At 41.6% G+C, this 23,443-nt stretch overlaps 2 non-coding genes and 4 pseudogenes across 2 annotated transcripts; 1 reads left to right on the top strand and 5 right to left on the bottom strand.

Moving 5' to 3' along the window:
• The first annotated feature begins 3,206 nt into the window (after positions 1-3,206).
• LOC123405634 lies at positions 3,207-3,753 on the top strand (annotated as a pseudogene).
• A 2,068-nt stretch (positions 3,754-5,821) lies between these two features.
• Positions 5,822-5,916, bottom strand: LOC123406527. Its single transcript, XR_006612215.1, has one exon. It is a non-coding gene; the product is annotated as a small nucleolar RNA Z103 (small nucleolar RNA).
• Positions 5,917-6,046: 130 nt separating this feature from the next.
• LOC123406530 lies at positions 6,047-6,135 on the bottom strand (annotated as a pseudogene).
• A 182-nt stretch (positions 6,136-6,317) lies between these two features.
• Positions 6,318-6,463, bottom strand: LOC123406690. The gene has a single exon (XR_006612350.1). It is a non-coding gene; the product is annotated as a small nucleolar RNA snoR137 (small nucleolar RNA).
• A 1,081-nt stretch (positions 6,464-7,544) lies between these two features.
• Positions 7,545-7,640, bottom strand: LOC123406549 (annotated as a pseudogene).
• Positions 7,641-8,189: 549 nt separating this feature from the next.
• LOC123406548 lies at positions 8,190-8,283 on the bottom strand (annotated as a pseudogene).
• Positions 8,284-23,443: the final 15,160 nt, after the last annotated feature.

Below are 23,443 nucleotides of genomic sequence, written 5' to 3'. Positions count from 1 at the left end.
TTGCACCGAGGCTTCGGATTATGCAAATGACGATTTTTGGCTTCGTAGTGTGCTCTCACGAAGTTTTCCACCTCCTTAGTAATGGATGCCTCGTCCATCGATGCTTTAATTCTACGTTTATTTTTACATTTACCTCAATGTGTCTTCTGCATCCTCTTAGTTGAAAAGCACCAACGATTTTGCAGGGGCCCACCCAATCTTGCCTCGGTCAGGAAATGTAAAATCATATCCTGCATTGGACTAAAGAAGCCCGGTGGAAAGATCTTCTCTAACTTGCGGAGCAAATCCGATGCCAAGTCCTCCATGTCATGTACCACGCCAGGCGACAGATCTTTTGCACAAAGAACACAGAAGAAATAACTCAGCTCTGCCAGTACTAGCCATTCATCCTTAGGTATAAAGGTATGTAACATCACCGACATTACCCGCTCAAGCCATATGTTCCAATCATGACTCTTGAGACCAAATATTTTGAATTTTTCAAGACTTGCTCCCTCTTTATATTTTCTGCATACCCATCGGGGAACATCAAGTGCATTTTGACCCACACGATAATTTCCCTCATATCTGGTCTTCCAAGTTGAACCAGGCCTTTGGCTTCGACCATTTCTACTTTCCTTTCGATTGTCACATGTTTTGTAATGGTCTATGACATAGAGTCTCTTGATCGACTCTAGCCAAAGGGGTATCCCTTGACTTCCCCTCTATGCCGAAAAATGTACCAAAAATGGCCTCTCCGATATTCATTTCAGTGTGCATCATGTCGATGTTGTGTGGAAGAAGGAGGTCTTTGAAGTAAGGTAGATCCCACAAGCATGTCTTGTGAGTCCTTGCATGTTCTGAATTATACCCCTTGAAATACCATTGACGCTATGATTAGGCTCGAGAGTGTTTAACTAATCCAGGATTTGTTGGCCTGTCAACACAGGTGGTGCCTATGTTTCGACAACTTTACATTTGGTAAAGTTCTTCTTGTCTTTTTTGAACTGATGGTGAGGATCCAGGAAATGTCTATGCAAGTCCAAGCAAGAATACTTCTGACCCTGCTGCAGCCAATGAAACTAAAGAGTTGCCTTGCACGTGGGGCACGAAAACCTTCCATGCACACACCAGCCAAAGAATAGCGCATAAGCCGACAAGTCATGCATCGAGTACATGTACGAGACATGCATTTTGAAGTTTTCTTTTCTAGCGTCGTCGTATGTCTTGACCCCATTATCCCAAGCTTCTTGCAATTCATCCTTAAGAGGCTGCATTTACACATTCATATTCTTCCCCAGATAGTTGGCCCCTGGAATTATCAACGTTAGGAATATGTTCTTTCTTTGCATAATCTGTTCGGGGGGGGGGGGAGATTGAGTGGAATGACACATACAGGCCAACAAATGTATTGGGTTGCCATCATACCAAAGGGATTGAACCCATCTATGACGAAACAAACTCGAGGATGCCTTGTATCCGTCGCTTTATCCAGATGTAATGCATTGAAGTCCTTCCACGCTTCCCCATCCGTTGTGTGCACTGCCATCTTAATTGCATCTGCATCTAGTTTGGTTTTTTGCCCAATTTGTGCCATGTCATATGTCTGGCCGTCTTTTCGACCATGAAAAGACGTTGAAACCTTGGTATGATTGGCATATATCGAAGAACATTAACTGGGATTTTGGTCTGTCTCTTCTCGCCCATAGTCTGAAAATGGTACAATAGTCCAAGTACGCATACTCCTTCCTAAATAAGGCACGTCCTTTCTCACAGGCATGTATCTTCTCATAGTGCATCTTAAGTACACGAAGTATTTTGTCCGACTAGTACAGGTTTGCATGCATGACATGGCCTTTGGGTAGAAAGCGTCCAAATAGTGTCATCATCGCGTCGTAGCATTCCCTTCCCAAGTTGAACTGAGCCTTCAGAGCCATTACTTGTGCAATGGCCTCCAGCTGACAAAGCTCAGTGTGCTCGTGGAGAGGATGTTTTGAAGACTCCAACATTTCATAGAAGTCCTTTGCAGTTTCCTACATCTCATCATCCAAATCCCGAGCATCATCAAAGTTTTGCACCATGCTTTTAATCCCGGTACCATGCTCGTCGTGCGGCGACGAACCACCTTAGCTTTGGTGCATTGTATATACTCACCATGAAATGTCCACACCGTATAATTAGGCTTAAAACCCCTCCTCTGCAAGTGTTTCATCATTTCAGCCTCTATCCTCTTTTTATAGTTGTCGCACCCAGGACAGGAGCACCAGTTTGTTTCCTGGCCATTTGCAAATGTGGCTTTCACAAACTCCCCGGTTTTTATAAACAATTCTTTGGTCATCTCTTTGTGACTAGTGTGACCGGTGTACATCCATGCACGATCACCCATCTTGCCTGGCTGCTAAAGATAGCAAATATATACATATATTTATAATTCAGCATGTATATTCATGAGTTAATCTAGTTTGTCAATTTTATTACGTCGATGCAACCTACATGCTAATAGATAAAGATAGGTCCTAATCACACCCGAGTATGTGTACAGTGAGTACGTTCTCCATGCTCTACCCCATTTCGAGACAATATTTCGGCAACATCTCCCCACCATTCTCCAAATACACGTCTTGGCAAAAAGCCGAGAGAATGTGCATCCGAAGAACAATGGGGAGGCGCTGATGATTTTTTTCTTCGAATGAAGTAGAGCATGGAGAACGTACTCACTTTGCACATACTCGGGTTGTCCGTGGAAATCACTGGACAATCCGAATGAGTTACGGTGATAAATATAGAAATGAATGCATATTTATCGATGCAAGCCTTTCAGACGGGATACGCGTAGGTTACGTGACTTAGCATGAAAATGAAATCTACTGACGTGATTAAAAGAGCATAGGAGGTGAAGGTGGATTTGTAGCTCACCCTCTCTTGTAGATGAGGTAGTCGAACAACGGTGGGATCACGGAACAAAACCTTCAACGATGATGACTCCAAGTAGATAAAATAGCACGAAGCCTATAAATTTTACCAAGTGAAAAAATTAGGACATCACATCACATAAAGCGTTGACTGTTCAAACTATGAAAGAAATAATATTACTAATCTCCCCTAATAATAAAGCGTGTAGTGCTTCTATCGTCCGTCGTCGGCACTTTTGCAGAAAAGACCCTCCACTTTTGGGTATTCAACTCGCAGTCCCTCTGTAAGTCAATCTATCCTATCCGCACGAGAACATGACGGTTCCTCCGTCGCGCCCCCATCTATCCTATCCAAGATCCGCCGCATCTCGAGCTCCCTCGATGGATCGCGCCTCCAATGTTCCGAGCATCAGTGGCCACCTCCGTGGAGAGCCACCACCGTCGCGGCGCCGCCGCAGCCCACCATGGACCCCTTCTTCGCCGCTGACGACGGCAGCGCTACGGACGACCTCCAGCGCACCGCCTCCCACCCTTCGACGACACTGAAAACGACACCACTGACGCCGTGGCGGCCGATGGCAGCACGGGAGGGTACGCCTCCTTCGTGGACGCCGGGTACCCCTCCTTCACCGACGCTGGTCCCGAGGAGGAGGAGTAGGAGGAGGAGGAGGTGGACGAGGAGATCGCCGCGGACTCCGACGGTGTTGCGGTCCCCGTCCAATACGTCTCCGGCGGGTACGCCCCCTCGCCCTTCTTCCCCGACTCGGACTTTGGGGGCGGGGACGACGACGGCCCCGTCCTGCTGCCGCTGGCCGAGATGGGCAGGGAGGAGGGCACCCTCCTTCGCAAGTGGCGCAGGTGAGCATCGCCCCCACCTGGTCCCTTTTGGCTTGCAGCTATGATCGAAGGTTACAACGGCAGTGATCTTAAGGTTTATTTAACCTGATTCAGTAGGTAGTTACTGTCAATCTGATTGAATCACTGAAAGTTGTTAATTTTCCTTTTGCACCCAGAATCTTTGTGTTACAGCTGCTTATCGACCGGTTAGGGAGCTCCTGAAGATAGAACGGTTGAAAGAGATGGTAAGGTTACTCAGAAAATGTTTTGCTTCTTAACTTTTTTGCATTTACTGTTTGATGCCTTTGAATTGCTGCTGAGCAAACCATGAACAAACACCTATATACTATTTTGATGCCTCAGGAAATAAGGAAAACAGAGGTGGAACAAAAAACCGCCGCGGCAGCAGAGGATTCAGACAAGTCAGAGAGCAAGAAGGTGAGTTCAGATAACAAAGAAAACAATTCAGAGAAGGTGGATTCATCAGATAGAAAGAGGCCAGTTCAGAAAGCAAAGAGGATAGTTCAGAAACCAAGGCTGCTGGTGACAAGGAAGCATTCATCGACCTTAGGCCACTGACAATGGAAGACCTGAGGCAGGCCAAGAATCATGTGAGTTGCTTGCTGCCCTGGCCGGCACTGCATGTTTGTGTTGGTAGAACTACATAAACAGATCACTGAACGTCGTCTGTGGACTCTAGGTTGCAGTGAGCTTTGCCGCGGAGGGTGCCGTTATGAACAAACTGAAGCAGTGGAACGAACTCTACGGCGAAGGAGGGTCGAGGAAGAAGCAGCAGCTGACCTACTTCTTGTAGAAGAGCTAGTGAACATTTTGCGCATGTCAGTACACCTTGGCATAGAAGTTATGGTGCAGAGCATGAGCTTGTTGGTGGGGAAGGAGATTAGGACCTTGGATTGGAATTCCTAGAGATGGTGGTATTGGATCGTGTACAATTCTTTTATACAAACAAGTATGGTAGTTATTCGCTATATATTGTAGTCGGTTTGTTAGTCTGTGTGTATATCTGAATTGATTTCTAGCATGATTCATTTAGGCTGTTTGTAATGTAAAGGACAACTAGAAATATATGTCGGTTATTCTTAAAAAACAAATGTCAGTGTTATTTAAGCATCTTTGTACAGGAAATCAAACTGCGCCGAACTGTTTGCCTTTAATTGTTTGGTGAGTTAGGTCAGTTAAAGGGCTGTGTTCATGGTGAGTTAGTTAAAAGACCATGAGTCAGTTAAGATCAATGTTAATTGTATACTTAGATCAAAAGGCCTGATCATGTGTTCACTGTGAGTAAGTTGAGATCATGTTAATTGTTTATTTTGATAAATAAACAAAAGGCATGATCTTGTTTATCATGAGTGTTCTTGAGCTTCCGATGCCAATGATGCAACAGTTGTCCATCGTTGGATCTATACACATAATGCACCATGAACTAAAATGTTAAACCGAACAGGTCAAAGATTCATATGGTTTTTCCATTGGCAAGTGAGAATGCCAACAAAAAATTGAGTATTGAGTGAAACATATGATGTTTTTAAGACTACTAGACTAAATAGATAATTGAGTATTGGATCATGTACAATTCTTTTATGGGAACAAGTATTGTAGATGCCCATTGTATATTGTAGCTATTCACAGCAGAAGCTACAATCATATGGTACAGAGTAATGGCTAAAACATGTGCAAGTGTATAGAAGAAAACAAACATTAGATATTGTATTTCTCAAAGAAAATCTCAGGAATATCTTGTTTTAGCATCACCTCAGCCCATCATAAAACAGAACCCAAAAACTAAAATTAATTTACAAACATATGACACCTATTATGCATGCAGATCCTTTTAATGCATAAGAATAAAACTACCTTGCAAAAACGTCTTACATTATGGGCGGATGGGTAACTATCGAGGCAAACATCGCGTAATGCGTGACCGACTAAGATGATTATCTGGTGACAAGCCGACTAATATATACTAATCCAGAGGGACTAACAAACAAAACGAAACGATCCTCACTTCCATTCAGTTTATCAATAGTAAAAACAAAACGAAATCAAAAAACAGGGTGGCAAAGATAACAAAGATGGATCAGATTTCTGGCTTGGAATCCCGGTGGGATTATAGTTGTGCACAGTATAATCATGGTCGATCATTTGGGGAAAGGATCCTCACTTCCATCCAATTTACAAATACGAACAGAAAAATAAACGTAAAATACCAACAAAGAGAAAAAAAGGTAAAATATAAACAGAGAAAACAAAGGTAAAATACGAACAGAGAACAGGGGGGGCAGGGATTGTTGGGCAAGATGGATCAGATTTCTGGCTTAGAATACTCTGATATTTTCGCACAGTATAATCATAGTCGATAAACTGGGGAAAGGATACTCACTTCCATCTAAATCAAGAACGCAATCACAGAACAGAAACTAAAAGAAATGAAACACCACCAGAATTGATTGTTTATAGAACAAAACATCAAGAAATCAAAATTATGTCACGTCCACCAAATGAAACAATAAAATCACAAACAAAAATAAAATCTCAAGAAAAGAAATAGTCACATTGTCTAATGCTACAAAATGTGCCAAAAGACAGGTAACAAGATGCAGTTTGATAAAGCGGCATGCTGTTTAATGCTGGCCCGTGTTTCCATTCATCTATGCTTCCCTCAACAGGATGATCAAACTGTTAACAACAGACCATTCTTCCAGTTGTGAAGCACAGCCTCCCCCTCAGCTCATCTGAAGAGCAGAGGATTTACTCATTCAGTTGTTAGATAGGTAAGAATTTTAGTTATTCATGGTTTGTAAGGAACAATTATAAATATATGAAACCAAATAAATAGCTGTGCCACTATTATGTGTTTGCTTTCAATTGTTTAGTTAGTTAAAGATCACGTTCATTTCGAGTGAGTTTAAGATCATGAGGTTCTTTTTTCAGTCAAACCTCTGATCATGTTCAGTCAAATATCCTGTTCATAAGGCCTCCTGTGATTCATAGTATTTTTGTTCCCTTGCCACTAAGCAACGCAACACCTCCATTGCCACCGAAATCAGACAAAGGGGCTACCTGAATCGTAGCTCGTTCCACAAATTTCATCATTATAGGACTGAAAATACACACTACAAAACTAGCGGTATTTTGTTTGACCAAACTTAATCGGATGTCAGCAAACGCTTTCATCTCAAGAAAAATAGAGTTTTAAAGCAAGATCATTGATGAACATTCACTTGTTATTATCCGAAGGCAAACTAGACACAGCATGGGCAGGGCTGTCCATCCATAGGTCCCTCGGGTAGGTAACCAAAACACAAAGGAAACCAAATTGTTAAGAAATAGATAGATCATCTTGAAGACACTTAAGAAACCAAATTGTGCATGAAACAGATAAAAAATGTTTTCAAGACTACAAGACAAGCATCACTGAGGGAAGCAAAGCCTCCCCCAGCTAATCTAAAGATCAGAAGACTGCTTTGACCGCTGGCGTTTGACCAGCGGTTGAGATTTGGTTGTTTCCAGGAGCTTATTTGCAATATTATTTTATTATGTGATGTTATTTCTACAAAGATTCCTAGAAACATATCATGTCCTCGCAGTTTCCACACTCTGTTTTTATTGATTGGTATAATGTGTGCAGTTTAAAAAAATACTTAACATCAGGGCAATCTTCCAGATGTGAAGGAACGTATGCCAAGAAAAAACACCGCAAAACAATATAACACGAAAGGAAAAATATTTTTCATTTGTAAAGCCACTATTAAAAGAATATGAAATTGTAACAAGAAATGTTTTTAAATATAGCGTGTTTCCTCAGTTTAGGTCTCCAAATCACTTCTGTACCAAGCTATGAGATATTGCATTAGAAGAACAAAAGTATTTAGTTTGATCATCACCGGACGAAATTGACTGCTTGCTCGAAAAAGTGATGTTTAAACAGATTCCTACTATCCATGCACCCAAATTAAATCCTCATTGCATTAATTTGATGACACTGGGTTTGCATTTTCAAATTAACATAATTGCTGCTGCAATAACAGTCCACCAATAATTCCCCTGCAATAACAGTCCACCGATTACTTTGCTTCAATATCTATTGTGCCATATCTTCGACAGTTCTGCAAGTTTAAGCGAGCGAAGCACGTGTAATGCTATGGCTTTCTTCCACCAGACGAATGCAATGCATTAAAGAGCAACAAAATGAGGAACTAAAATCTCGAGAAATAAAAATATGTATAACGTGGTTTGTTCGAACGTCGTGTTGTTTAATGCTGGCCGGTGTTTCCGTTCATCTATGCTTCCCTCTACGGGATGAACAAACTGTTAACAACAGACCATCCTTGCAGTTGTGAAGCAACAAAGACAAAACATGTTTTTCATCGCAAACTACAAGCAAAACATGGAATAAATAGCAAAATTGGCAATTGTTGGGTAAGAATGATATAATCAAGCATTTCCTCAGCTTAGGTCTCCAAATTGCTTCCACACCGCGCCATGAGGTAGCACATCAGAAGAATGAAAGTATTTAGGTTGATCATCATCGGTCAGCTTTAAGCATTAGATACAATACACAATAAAATAAATAAAACATCTCGAAAAGAATTTTTCATCAACAGATTCGTATTTCTCAGACAAGGATGAAACTTAAAATTTCACCAAGAACTGCAACACCTCCATTGCAATTGTAATCAGACAAAAAGGCTGCCTGAATCGCCGCCATTCCATATAAGATGCTTTGGTAGGCACCGTGCGGTGATTTGTTTCACGTATTGAACTGACCAAATGCTGATTGATACATTGAAAATGTCAACCCAAAGAATATCAAATTGAGTATGAAACAGTGATTTATTAAATGTTTTTTAAAATACTCATATCTTTTAAATCGTAAATTCAAATTCAACATATTATATATGGAATTTGATAAGAAAAATATGTAGAATTCGAATATGATATTATTTTACATGTTAAAAATTTAATAAAAAATTATCTATGGTGCAATTTTAATAAATAATTCGTTATTCGTCTTTCTTTCATAGCGGTACTAATCCCGATTGGGGATGAATACGTCAACAAAATCTGGATTGAAGATGAAATTGAAGGTCACTTTCCCGTTTCTTTATATGTATTAAATCTACATGCAAACCGTGTAAAAATAGAAGACATGTGGAATCTTGAACTGAACTTTTGTAGGGTAAGACTATATCTGTAGTCTCAGATTATAGACCATTTTTCATAAATTAAGAGCGTGTGTTTTATTTTCTCCCGTTGCAACGCACGGGCCCTTTTACTAGTGACATCAAGTCACATAAAGCATTGATAGTTCCTCTTCTTCTTCTTCTTATTTCCTTATCCTCTTCTTCTTCTTCTTATCTTCTTCTTCTACTTCTTATTCTTCTTCTTTCCTTCTCCTCCTCTTCTTCTTTTCTTCTTCTTCTTCTTCTTCTTCTTCCTTCTTTTCCCTTTTCCTCTTCTTTCTTCTTCTTCTTCTTCTTCTTCTTCTTCTACTACTACTACTACTACTACTACTACTACTACTACTTCTTCTCCTTCTTCTACCTCTTCTTCTTCTCCTCCTCCTCCTCCTCTTCTCCTTCCTTCTTCTACTTATTCTTCTTTTCTTCTTCATCTTTTTTCCACTTCTTTTAATTATGACTAATAAACTAAACCTAGCACTAAAACAGAAAAAATCTAATCTAATATAACATACCACTAAATCTAATGTATAACCTAACAATTACACATAAAAAAAGAACAAAAATAGAAGGAAAAAAAACCTATCAGTAAACATATATAGCAATAAATTAAACCTATCACTAACCCATCACTAAACTAAAACCTATCACTAGCATAACACTAAACTAAACCTATCACTAATCTAATGTAGCACCAAATTAAACTAACATAGCATTAAACAACAAAAGGGGGGAAAACCTCACCTATGTGGGGTCGGCGTTGGAGGCAGTGTGAAGAGGCTGGGGCAGTGGGGCGCTGGCCCGGTGTGGGCCGGGCCGGTGGTGCGCCAAGTAGGGCAGTGGCGCCGGGCGAGGAAAGGGCACCGGCTGTGGGGAGGGGTGGCCGACATAGGAAGGAGCGGGGGTGGCCGACCCAGGGAGGGGTGGCCGACGCAGGGCCGACATAGGGAGGGATGTAGGGAGGGTTGGCCGGAGTGAGGAAGAGCGGGGGTGGCCGGTGCAGGGAGAGGTGGCCGATGCGGGGTAGCTATCGGGAGAGCCGTGGGGAGGGGATGACTGGCACGGGGAGGAGTGAGGGTGGCCGGCGCGGGGAGGGGTTCCTACAAGGGGAGGGGTGGCCGGCGTGAGGCTGGCACATGCAGAGGGTGGGCGAGGGGTGGCCGGCATGGGGAATCTCCGGTGGTGGGCGGCTCTTGGGGGATGGGTGAGGGCGAGGGAGAGAGATAGGGAGGAAGAGGTTGGGGTGGGTGGGGGTGGGGGACACGTCGGCTATTATGGGGACATCCCCTTTGCCGTCCGATAGCGGACGGCAAACGAGTGGCAGCAGACAGCAAAGAGGGATGGTGGGGGCGACGTAGGCCTTTATGGGTCATCCACTTTGTCGTCTGCTCGTAGACGGCAAAGTGTTGGGGCAGGGCCTGGGCTCTTTGTCGTCTGCCTTCTCCTTGTGAGTCGTGTGCTGGCAGACAGCAAAGACTTGGCTGATGGCAAACACTGTCTTTCCCATGAGCCAAGTCTTTGCCGTCTCTTTTGTGGCAGCTGACGGCAAGTAGGCTCTTTGCCATCAGCTACTAGACGACAAAGAATTGGCTGATGGCAAATTCCCTGATTGTAGTAGTGCATGAAGCATTTATTATTCACATGTAAACGAGCTCATGAAGTATCGATGTCACTCGGTATTCACGATATTATTGTTGAGTTAATATTCGTGGATCAGTCGGGGTCTATAATATTTGGAGAGATTCTTCAAAACTGCCAACAATCATCACTTGTTCTTGGACAAATGGGGGTGAAGGAAATAGCTGTAGTTGGGGCCTGGTAGATATGGTGGCAAAGATGAGAGGTCATTAAATTAAAGTAGGTAGATCCTTCAGTGAGAACGTCTTTCGCCATTCAGGCTTTCACGACAAATCTCTCTACCAAGCGTTTAAGGTATACGCATGAAATATCATGGAGAAAACCACTTATAGGTTCTTACAAATTGAATATCGATGCTACATTTCTGAGAATGGAACTTGTTGGCCCAGTGGGACCTGGGGTACCACGGCCCATCTGCCGCTGGTCAAGAGGACGAAGCGTAGGCCAGCCCGAGAGAGACAAGCATGCCCCAACAGTTGAGGAGGGAGCCGCCTCACGAGGGGCGTGCCTCGCCAGGTCACTCACCGTCGTTTCACACCCTCCTAGGGCCCACAAGCTCCAAGGTGCCCCACGAGGCTCCTCCCGCAAGGCGGACTCGTGCGGCTCGATGTGTGGCGCCAACTGTATGTCCCCATGCCCATCACGTGGGAGGTGCACTCCATTGGAGTACAGTAGGCACCGTGCGAGTCGGCACAAACAAGGAGGATTTCCCCTTTGATGATTAAGGTGCAGCGCCAGTTGCCACTCCAAGCGCAGGTGGCACAATCTTACCATTTCGGTGATAGAAGATCGGATGGATTAGCGCTGCTGGACAAAGATCATCACCAAGCCCATGACCGCGTCACGAAGGCTACTTTATCACGTGAAGATCACCTTTCGTGATGATAGGACCAAATTCTTGTCCCCTTTGAATTGCCACTCTATGGCTGCCCTTTCTCGCCGATATTTTTGGGTAAGAGGGCAAAGGAACTACAAGAGGGGACGCGCGACACCATGTAAGGGGATTGAGCCATTCTCTCCCCCAACACCCCGTGTACTAGAGCCTCAAGCTCTCCCTTTTCCAAGGCAACAAAATACAAGCAGTAGTAGGGTTTTAAGCCACCGATAGCCCAAACTGTTGGAAATATTCCCTAGAGGCAATAATAAATTAGTTATTATTATATTTCCTTGCTCATAATAATCGTTTATTATCCATGCTAGAATTGTATTGATTGGAAACTCAAATACATGTGTGGGTACATAGACAATGCACTGTCCCTAGTGAGCCTCTAAGGAGAAGCTCGTTGATCAAATATGGTCATGGTTTCCTGACCATAGACATGAGTTGTCATTTGATAACGGGATCACATCGGAGAATGATGGGATGGACAAGACCCAAACTATGAACGTAGCATGTGATCATGTGAGTTTATTGCTATTATTTTGTGTATGTCAAGTATCTGTTTCTATGACCATGAGATCATGCAACTCCCGGGCACCGGAAGAATGCCTTGTGTTTATCAAACATCACAACGTAACTCGGTGACTATAAAGGTGCTCAACAGGTAACTCCGAAGGTGTTTGTTGGGTTGGCGTGAATCGAGAGTGGGATTTGTCACTCCTATGATGCAGAGGTATCTCTAGGTACCACTCAGTAATACAACATCACAATGAGCTTGCAATCAATGTGACCAAGGAGTTAGTCATGGGATCTTGTATTACGGAACGAGTAAAGAGACTTGCCGGTAACGAGATTGAACTAGGTATGGAGATATCGACGATCAAATATCAAGCAAGTAAACATACCGATGGACAAAGGGAACAATATATGGGATTGATTGAATCCTTGATATCGTGGTTCGACCGATAAAGATCTTTTTAGAATATGTAGGAGACAATATGGGCATCCAGGTCCAGCTATTGGTTATTGACTGGAGAGTGTCTCGGTCATGTGTGCATAGTTCTGGAACCCGCAGGGTCTGCAAACTTAAGGTTTGGTGACGTTTCGGTATAGTTGAGTTATTTATGTTAGTGAACGAAGGTTGTTCGGAGTCCCGGATGAGATCCCGGACATCACGAGGAGTTCTGGAATGGTCCGGACATGAAGATCGATGTATGTTGATATATTATCATACTAGTATGCTTTTAGGGTAATTATTTACCATTTCATATTAGTGTTTAGAAGTAACCTATAGGCCCAATGCCTAGTGCCAGTTGTTGTTTTCTGTGTGTTTTTCACTTTGCAGGTTTTCCATACCAAACAGGGTCCAATTGGCCTGAACCTTTTTGATGACTTTTATGGACAAAAAGAAGACCAACGAGCATCGGAAGAACGTTGGAGGCCTCACGAGGGGCCCACAAGCTAAAAGGCCGCGGCCTGGGGGCGCCCTAATAGCTTGTACCTCTCTCCTGGACCTCCCGACTCCGTTATTTTTCTTATAAATTCTCATCTACCCTGAAAACACTAGAGGGAGTCCCAAAACACTTTTTACACCGCCGCAAGTTTGTGTTTCGACGGGAGGCCATCTGGAGCTCCCTTCCGGCACCCTGCTGGAGGGGGTCGATCATGGAGGTCCTATTCATCAAACTTGTTGCCCTCACGATTATGTGTGAGTAGTTCACATTGATCTACGGGTCCATAGTACGTACCTATATGGAAGTATCTCTCTTTGATATACAATACAATGATCATTGCATCTTCGCTTTGATCCATATGATGTAATTCCTGTTGTGCGATGCACTTATTGGGATCCGATGAATTGTGGGTTTATGTTCAGATTATTCATGATAAATATTTGTGTAACCTCCGAATACTTATATGATTCTTATGTGTATGATTATGATGGTTTGGAATTCTCTCTAATCTATTGAAATAGTCTAGCAAACTAGATCGGTACGTCTTCAGTGAGAGAGGTGCGTTGTGGTAGCTTCAACCTCGCGAATTTCTGTATCCCAGTGATAGAAGGGGACAAGATGTGTCTTTCTGTTGCTGTTACTAAGAAAAACAATGGGGTTTATTCATATTGCTTGCTACATCATGTCATCTTAGTCCATGCATTACTTCGTTCGTCATGAACTTAATACATAGAGAGGGAAGCATAGAAGCACCCTTGAAGTGAAGTAATAACAATAGGTGTAGGTAGGAGTCCACCTATTTGTTTATGGTCGTGATGCATATATACACATGATCATTGCCGTGAATATCGCATAACTATCTGCTTTTCTGTCAATTGCCCAACAGTAATTTGTCTACCCATCGTATGCTATTTTTCCATGAGAAATGCCATTAGGGAAAGCTATGGCCCCGAGTCTAATCATAACATATTTATAAAAACTGCATTACCTTGTTGTTATTTAATTTCTTTTATCTTATCTAACTATTTACAATTATCTACACATCTCACTTGCTTGCAAATAACAACACAAGAGGATTGACAACCCTCTTGCCCGTGGTGGGTGCAAGTTGTTTGTTCTTTTGTGTGCAGCCACTGAAGACAGTTGTGATTCATATTCCTGTTCATTCGATAAACTTTAGTTTCAAAACCGAGGGAAATACTTACCCACTTTGTGAGGTGATAACCCGTTCCTCTTCAAGGAAAACCCAACACATATGATGAGTATCAAGAAGGATTTGTGGCGTCGTTGTCGGGGAATATCATCAGTAACTACCAAGTAACTCCACACAAAATTTCATTCACTTGTTGCTCTTTTTATTTACTGTATATTTAGTGTGTCTCATAAAAAATAAAAATACAAAAATATTTATCTTTTCTTGTTTAGCTTGTCAGTAGATTGCATCATCGCTCTCTAGTTTATTTGTCTTTCAAGTTACATTGCTTTCTCAGTCACCTTGTCTCAAAATATTGCTAACTTGTATGACTTCTCAAATACTAATAATAATGATTTTATTAGTACTCCTATACCACCTTCCACTAGTGCAGATGTATTTGTTATTAATGTGGCATTACTGAATCTTGTCATGGAAGAGCAAATTTCGAGAAGTCCTAATGAGGATCCCTATTCACATCTCGATACTATTTTTGAACTTTGTGATGTGTAAAATAAAAAATACATCGATATTGATATTGTGAAATGAAAATAGTTTCTTTTTCACTAAGAGAGAAAGCTAAAGATTGGTTTTCAACTTTTCCACGTAATAGCAATGGAACATGGGATAAGTGTAAAGATGCTTTTATTGCCAAGTATTTTCCTCCTGCTAAGATCATCTCCCTTAGAAATCTAATAATGAATTTTAAACAAAAAGATCATGAACATGTTGCACAAGCTTGGGTTTGGATGAAATTGATGATAAGAAATTATCCAACTCATGGTTTAAACTTGTGGATGATTATCCAAAATTTCTATGGTGGAGTAAACTTTGTGTCTAGAAATATTCTAGGTTCTCCTACAGGTGGTACCTTCATGGCGGTGACCTTAGGAGAGAACACCAAACTTATGGACATCATCATGTCCAACTATTCTCAATGGCATGCCTAGAGAGCTCCAAGTGGTAAGAAGGTAAATTCTCTTGAGGAAATCGCTACTTTGAGTGAAAAAGTGGATGCTCTTATGAACTTGGCTGCTAATAAAATTACTCATGTTGATCCCAATCATATGCATTTGTCTAATTTGTCTCGCGAAATAATTATGGTAATATAATGATCCTACTGATGTGAACTTTGTCTCGAAAAATAATTTCAACACCAATACTTCTAGGGGTAATTTCAATGCTAGGTTGTATCCCGGTAATAACCCTAATGGTTATTGCAATTCTTATGATAATTCTTATGGAAATTCCTGTATAAATTCTAATAGGATACCCTCTGATATTGAGAACACAATAAGATAATTCAGTAATTCTCAAAAAGTTTTCAATACTATGGTAGAAGAGAAGTTGCATGTTGTTAATACTTTGGCTAAAACATGGATATGATTGTTCTTGATGTAGAAACTCTTAAAAAAGCTTTTCCTCCTAAGCATGATTTTAATGATACTATTAAATCTATCTGAGTTTCTATTAATAAAATTAAGGAGAGGACCGCTAAGTTGAAAGCTAAGCGGGAATTCCTAGAAAAAGCTCTTCCACCCGGTTTTTACCGGAATCATGATGAAGATTTTAAAATGATTGGTACTTCTCCCATTTAATATTTGTTTACTTTTGTTAATGTTAATGATAAAGGGACTCGATATGAGACAATTCTATCTTGGAGGGTAATGATTTTAATACTAAAACTGGAAAAGGTGGGTTTGGAGAGGTCAAAACTTTAACAAGTCATGTGCCCACTATTTTGGATTACAAGGAATTTAATTATGATAATTTCTCTTTAGTACGATGTATTTCCTTGCTGCAAACCATTATTAGCTCACCCAATGCTTGTGAACAAAATAAAACTTTTACTCAACATATAGTGGAAGCTATGATGAATGCTTATAATGAGAAACTTGAGCTTGAAGTGTCTATTCCTTGAAAATTGCATGATGAGTGGGAACCTAATATAAAAAATAAGATAAATAAATATGAATGCAATGCTTTGTGTGACTTTGGTGCTAGTGTTTTGACCATACCTAAAACTTTATGTGATGTGCTTGGTCTCACCAATATTAAAGAATGTTCCCTAAACTAGCACATTGCTGATTCTACCATCAAGAAACCCTTGGGTAGAATAAATGATGTTGTGATAATTTCAAATTAAAATTATGTTCCTATAGATTTCATTGTCATTGATATTGATTGCAACCCTACTTGTCCAATTATAGTTGGTAGACCATTCGTATGAACTATAGGTGCAATCATTGACATGAAAGAGAGAAATATAAGGTTCCAATTTCCATTAAAGAAAGGAACACAACACTTCCCTTGAAAATTAATTAGGTCACCATATGAATCAATCATGAGATCCACCTATGGTTTGAGTGTCAAAGATGACAACACTTGAAACTATGCAATATGCCCAGCTAGGGGCGTAAAATAGTAGCGTTTGTTGGGAGGCAACCCAATAGTTATCTTAATTTTTTTTCTATTAGTGTTTGATAACATGATTATTTCCTTTATAATGACTTTGTTTTTATGTCTTAGTTATTTTTTGTGCGAAATAAAGCCTTTGGGATTATTTGCATGATGAGTAGAATTGATACAGTGCAAAAACAGGAACTTTGATGTTCAAATAAGAATTTCTGTGATTTTATTGGATTTATTTTTAAGCTGAATTAATTACACAGTATTTATATACAGATTCTTGGGTCTTACTAATTTTTCAGAATTTTTGGAGTTACATAAGTATAGGTTCATTACAGATAACTACGCACTGTTCTGTTTTAGTTAGATTCTGCTTTTGCATGTATAGTTTGCTTGTTTTGATGATGCTATGGATTATATTGGGGGTTATAAGCCATGGAGGAGTTAAGATACATTACCCTATGATAAATAATATAAGAATAAATATGTAACAGCACCTGAAAGTATGTAATATGTTGCTTATACTAACAGATCTCATGAAGTTTTGTTGAGTTTTATGTTATTGAAGTTTTCTAGTTCTAGGTATTGTCCCGATGGACAAAGGATTGAGGAGCAGAAAAAGCCTAAGATTGGGGATTGCCAAGGCACCCCAAGGTAATATTCTAGTAATTTCAAGCGTCTAAGCTTTGGGATGCCCCGAAAGGCATCCCTTCTTTTCATCTCAATCCATCGGTGTGTTACTTGGAGCTATATTTTTATTCGTCACATGATATGAGTTTTGCTTGGAGCGTCCTTTGCTTTTTTTGCTTTTAATTTCAATATACCACAATAATTGTTTGCTAGACACACCTATTTGAGAGACAGATCACATCATCACAATTTCTTAGAATACTCTATGTGCTTCACTTACATCTTTTGAGCTTAGTAGTTGCTCTAGTACTTCACTTATATATTTTTCACCATGGTGGCATGTAGATTTTATACAAATATTATGATATCGTTCTTCACTTATATTTTCTTGAGAGATGGACAAATGGTGATAGTAATTTGCATGGGCCATAAGACTAGATAAAAAATAATGAGTATCCAATGAATGATGATAAAAACCATCAAGTAGCAAATATAGAGAAATTGTGGGTTAATGATATTGATGTGGTGATATGAAAAAGGTGTAAGTGCATTATTATTAATTCAGATAGGTGTCGATATTAATATATGTTAAACTTCTTATTCATCTAAAAAATTAAAAAGGCATGGTGATGATGTTTGAGCATTTCTATTCCTCGTTGAAAACAGTGTGTTGTTTGAGTCGAAGATGCGCGACGGTTAACTCCAGCCAACCCTGTCCCTCGGGGCATGCAAGTAGTACTTTGATTCCTGATAAAACTAATAGAACTTTGCAATATGTATATGAGTTCTTAATGACTAATGTGACACCATCGACATACAGCTCTCACCTCCTCATATTTGCTAGCCTCTTTGATACTATGCATTGCCCGTTCTCACCTTGAGGATCGGTGCAACTTTCGCTCGTGCATATAAACCCCGTGACATGACATGGTGTGTTGCACATAATCTTTTTTATATCCTCCTCAAAACAGCCAACATACCTACCTATCATGGCATTTCCATAGCCATTCCGAGATATAATGCCATGCAAATGCCATCGTCACTTCACATGACTAGTTTGTTCATCATCATAATGCTTTGCATGGTCATATAGAGCTGACATAGTATTTGTGGCAAAGCGACCGTTTGTTATACATGTCACCCTAGATCTTTGCACATCCTGGTACACTACTAGAGGCATTCATTCAGAGTTATATTGTCCTATCGGTTTTCATGATGAGTTGTAAGTAAATAAAATTGTGATGATTATCATTATTATAGCATTGTCCTAGTGAGGAAATAAAAATTGGGGAGGCCAAATGAGCCCACCACGAAAAAATGATATAAAAATAGAGAAGGTACTTTGCTACAATCCTTTGCCACACTTGTGCCTCAAAGTAGCACCTTGTTCTTCATATAGAGAGTCTCATGTTAAATCATTCTTATGCTAGTGGGAATCACTTATTCATAAAATTGGCTTGTATATTCCAACGACAAGCATCCTCAAATGCACGAGGTCTTCATGATCAAGCAAGTTGGATGCACAACCCACTTAGCTTGTGTGGAGCTTTCATACACTTATAGCTCTTGTGCATCGTTTGCATGGTAATCCCTGCTCCTCGCTCGATATTTACCAATGGGCATATCCCTAGCTTGTTGGTACGCCTAGTTGATGTGAGACTGTCTTATCCACTTTTAGCCCTTTGAAACCTACCACCATATTTTTTTCCACCTTTATGCTATGTCCAATGGTTCATGCTCATGTACTGCATGATGAATGAAAAGTTGATGCATATTGAAAAAGTACGATCCAATTGCCTGACTTGAACACCGTGGTGCTTGACATTTGTATTGATGTGGTGAAGTTGGAACCATGCCTTGCTAATATAATAAAGATGGATGGGGGTAAAACAATCTTTAAGGATCGTATACTTTGAAAGATTAATGATTTGTAGCTTATACCTATAAGTATTGATATGTTAATGTTTGCTAATAGATCGTTTATCAATGAGCATACATGCATAAGATTACATCATGGATAGCATGTCACATCAAAATTTAGTTTTTATCATTTACCTACTCAAGGACAAGCAGGAATTAAGCTTGGGGGTGCTTGATACATCTCCAACGTATATATAATTTTTGATTATTCCATGCTAATATATTATCATTCTAGTATGCTTTTGGGATATCTATTTACCATTTTATATTTTTATCACTAACTATTGACCCAGTGCCCTGTGCAAGTTGTTGTTTTCTACGTGTTTATCACTTTGTAGGTTTTCCATACCAAACGGGGTCCAATTGCCTTGAAACTTTTTGATGATTTTTTCTGGACCAAAACAAGGATGGAGGCCTCACGAGGGACCCATAAGCTACCAGGGCACAACCTAGGGGCGCCCTAATAGCTTGTGCCTCCCTCGTGGCCCTCCCAATTCCGTTCGTTGGCTTATAAATTTTCATCTACCATAAAAACACAAGAGGGACTTCCAAAACACTTTTTATGCCGCCGCAAGTCTTTGTTCTGACGGGAGGTCATCTAGAGCTCCGTTCCGACACCCTGACCGAGGGGGAATCCATCATGGAGGGCCTCTTCATCAACCTTGCTGCCCTCACGATGATCTGTGAGTAGTTCACCACAGACATATGGGTCCATAGTGAGTACCTAGATGGCAATCTCCCTCTGATCTTCAATACAATGATCATCGCATCTTCGCTTTGATCCATATTATGTAATTCCTTTTGTGCCATGCGTTTCTTGGGATCCGATGAATTGTGGGTTTATGTTTAGATTATTCATGATAAATATTTGAGTCACCTCTGAATAATTACATGATTCTAATGTGCATGATTATGATAGCTTCGTAATTCTCTCCGATCTATTGAAATAGTTTGGCCAACTAGATCGGTATTTCTTCGGTGAGAGAGTTGCGTTGTGGTAGGTTCAATCTAGCGAATTTCTATATCCAAGTGACAAAGGGGAAATATGTGTATTTTTGTTTCTGCCACTAAGGGTAAAATGATGGGGTTTATTCATATTGCTTGAGTTTACTTTGTCTACATCATGTCATCTTACTCCATTCATTACTTCCTTCATCATAAACTTAATATATAGAGAGGCAAGCATAGAAGCGCTCTTGAAGTGAATTAATAATAATAGGTACAGGAAGGAGTGAGCCTATTTGTTTATGGACGTGATGCCTATATACACACGGCCATTGTCGTGTATACCGCATAACTATTCGCTTTTTTGTCAATTGCCCAACAGAAATTTCCCTACCCACCGTATGCTTTTTTTCCATGAGAGGTGCCATTAGGGAAAGTTGTGGCCCCCAGGTCTAATCATAACATATTGATAAAACCTTAATTACCTTGTTGTTATTTACTTGTTTTATTTTATCTCACTACCTACAATTATCTACACATCTCACTTGCTTGCAAATAACAAGACAAGAGGATTGGCAACCCTCTTGCCTGTGTTTGGTGCAAGTTGTTTGTTCTTTTGTGTGCAGTCACTGAAGATGGTTGTAGTTGATATTCCTATTGGTTTGATAAACCTTGGTTTCATAACTGGGGGAAATACTTACCCACTTTATGTTGCGATAACCCGTTCGTCTTTGTGGAAAACCCAACACAGATCACGAGTACCAAGCACCCTGCCCCTAGGTTGATTGTCAGGACCACACCCATCTCCACGCCCGATGCGGCACGACTCAAAATGGTGGAGGGTGTCCTAGTGCAAAACACATGGAACATGCAACATCTCTGCATGTTTTATCCCCGACTCCATGGACATGAGCGAGATGGAGTTGTAGACCCAATAGGGTTCTCTCTACGCACGCGGCCCTCGGCACGTGAGAGTCCTTTCCCACTCTCTTGGAAGCCCCATGCTCCGGCTGGTGTAAACTCCTACCCACTATCGTGGAAGCCCCATGGTTCGTGCTGGTGGAAATGTACTACCCACTTTCATGGAAGCCCCATGCTCGGCGCCGGCGGAAACCCATGCTCAGACATGGCGGGCCTTTTGATAATGAGGATGCTTTTCACCTGCACCAATCTCAGGATGACCCGTGTTCATCATGATAGAATTTCTGTAATCCTTTGAGGGAGCTTTTCAGCTGCATCAACCTTAAGATTACCCATGTCGAGCACAATAACATTTCTATCATCCTTTGAGGGTTCTTTTCAGCTGCACCAACCTCAAGTTAACCCATGTGAAGCACGACAACATGTACTTTTTTGTTGTGTAATGAACCTACTTCACGAGTTAGTAAAGATTTTTTCTCTCAAGAGTTTCTGTGAATTTGCATCTAAGTGTGTGATAATTCTCCAATGTATCTACTTTTCCACACACTTTTGCTCTGGTTTTGGCCTCTAACTTACATGATTTGAGTGAAACGAACCCGGACTAATGTTGTGTTCAACAAAACTACCTTGATATTATTTTTGTGCAGAAATGGAAGTTCTCAGAATCGAACGAAATTTTTTGTGAATTGTTTTTGGCATTTATAAGGATTTATGGAGCAAAGACTTGTCGGAGGAATGCTCCCAGGGGGGCCACATGCCAACAGGGCACAACTAGGGTGGGGGCCCACGTGGCTTGATGTTACTATATTCTGAGATTGATGTTACTATGACTTTGCTAATGTAATCGAGTTAAGTTTGATAGGACTTGATATGGCCCACGTAGGAGATTGATCATGTAATCAAGTTAACTTTGATAGGTCTTGATCCCTATGTCCACTATTGTGACATCCTCGACTTTTGCTACAGTAAATATTGTAATTAAGCTACACTGATCATCTGGTATTGATGCCACGTCATCGAATTCCCATCTTGGACCCGCGTAGATTCAAGTCCATCCGGATTCAAATTTTGAAAACAAAAGTAAAGTATTATTATAAATTCATGATAAACATTAAAAGAAAAATAAATAAAAGAAAGTATTAAAAAGAACAACAATAAAAGAAAGCATAAAAGAAATATATAAAATTAAATAATAATAAATAGTAAAGTGGAAAAGAAATAAACAAAGCCAACTGAGCCCCCCCCTCCCCCCCCCCCCCCCCCCCCCCCGTGGTCGACTGGGCCAAAGTGGCCCAGCCGGCCACAAGCACCAAACCCTAGCTAGCAAGCAGCGAACCCCCTGCCTCCCGCTCGCTTCCCACCTACCCCTCGAGGGCCCCCCTCCCGCGAGATGTCTCCCTCTCAGTCACGAGGCTCCCACCCCCATCGACACCTCCCGTCCCACCTACCCCTCCCCACCGAGGGGCTCCCTCCCTCTCATCTCGGTAGCATCCACTCACCCCCACGCACAGACCCCCGTCGCCCCCCCCACAATCCCAACTCTCCCTCTCGTTCCCTCCCCCAGATCGGCGCCTCACCACCTCCCCCACCGGCCTCCCTCTCCTCTCCCTCACCGCCGGCGAGCCACCTCTCCCTCTCGAGCCTCCCAGTCCCTCCCCATCGAGGACCGAGCCCCACCTCGTCTCCCACCTCGCCTCCAAGCCTCGAGGAACCCCACCGGCAGGAGCCCCTGCATCGTCCCCCACGTCGGCCCTTCCTCCCGCTCGGTCCAGGAGGGACCAGGCAGGGAGACACCTCCGCCTCGCCGGATCCGGCCGGCCCCTTCTTCACCGGAGGGCTCACCTCTCCGGCCACGACTCCGGGAGGCCCTCTCCGACGATCGTCACCGCCGTCACCACCGTCCTCACCGTCACCGTCACCACCGAAACCGCGCCATCACCGCCGTCACCTCCGCCTTCCCGCGAAATCCGGCTTCACCGGGCCTTCTCAACAATGTTAGTGAGCCCCTCCTTGGGCTCCTCCCACCATCTCGTTCCCCTCGCCGTCCCGGTTCCGTTCCGGCAAACGGGGCTCCGATCCGTCGACGTTTGACTCCAGTAGGAGGGGATGAAGTTGGCTCTGTTCTATGTTGAGAAAGTTAACACACACTCTGTGTTGTGTGTTAACACAGAGAGTTGTGAGAGATGAGAGTTAGAAAAAAATAAAATAAAAGGTGTATTAGTTGCGTATGTATGTATGTATGTATGTATGAGATGCAATGTATGTATTTGCGTATATAAGTATTTGGAGGAATATGATATTTGCATGATTATGTATCTGTGAATAAAACCGAGTATTTGGCCTAAAGCCACTTACCGGTGGGGCCAACGCACCCCGCTGTGTATGAGAGGGAGGCCCCACACCCCTTTTAAAGAAAAGTGAAATTAAAATAAAAAAATAAAAAAAATGTTTTTATTAAATAAATAAATAGATATATTAGTTATTAGAATATGACACGTGGGTCCCCCATTAATTTAATCTGATTA

The sequence above is a fragment of the Hordeum vulgare genome, chromosome 6H (assembly GCF_904849725.1).
Source record: "Hordeum vulgare subsp. vulgare chromosome 6H, MorexV3_pseudomolecules_assembly, whole genome shotgun sequence".
NCBI classification, from domain to species: domain Eukaryota; kingdom Viridiplantae; phylum Streptophyta; class Magnoliopsida; order Poales; family Poaceae; genus Hordeum; species Hordeum vulgare.
Note: the sequence above shows the minus strand (reverse complement) of the source record. Positions and strands in the feature narration are given on the sequence as shown.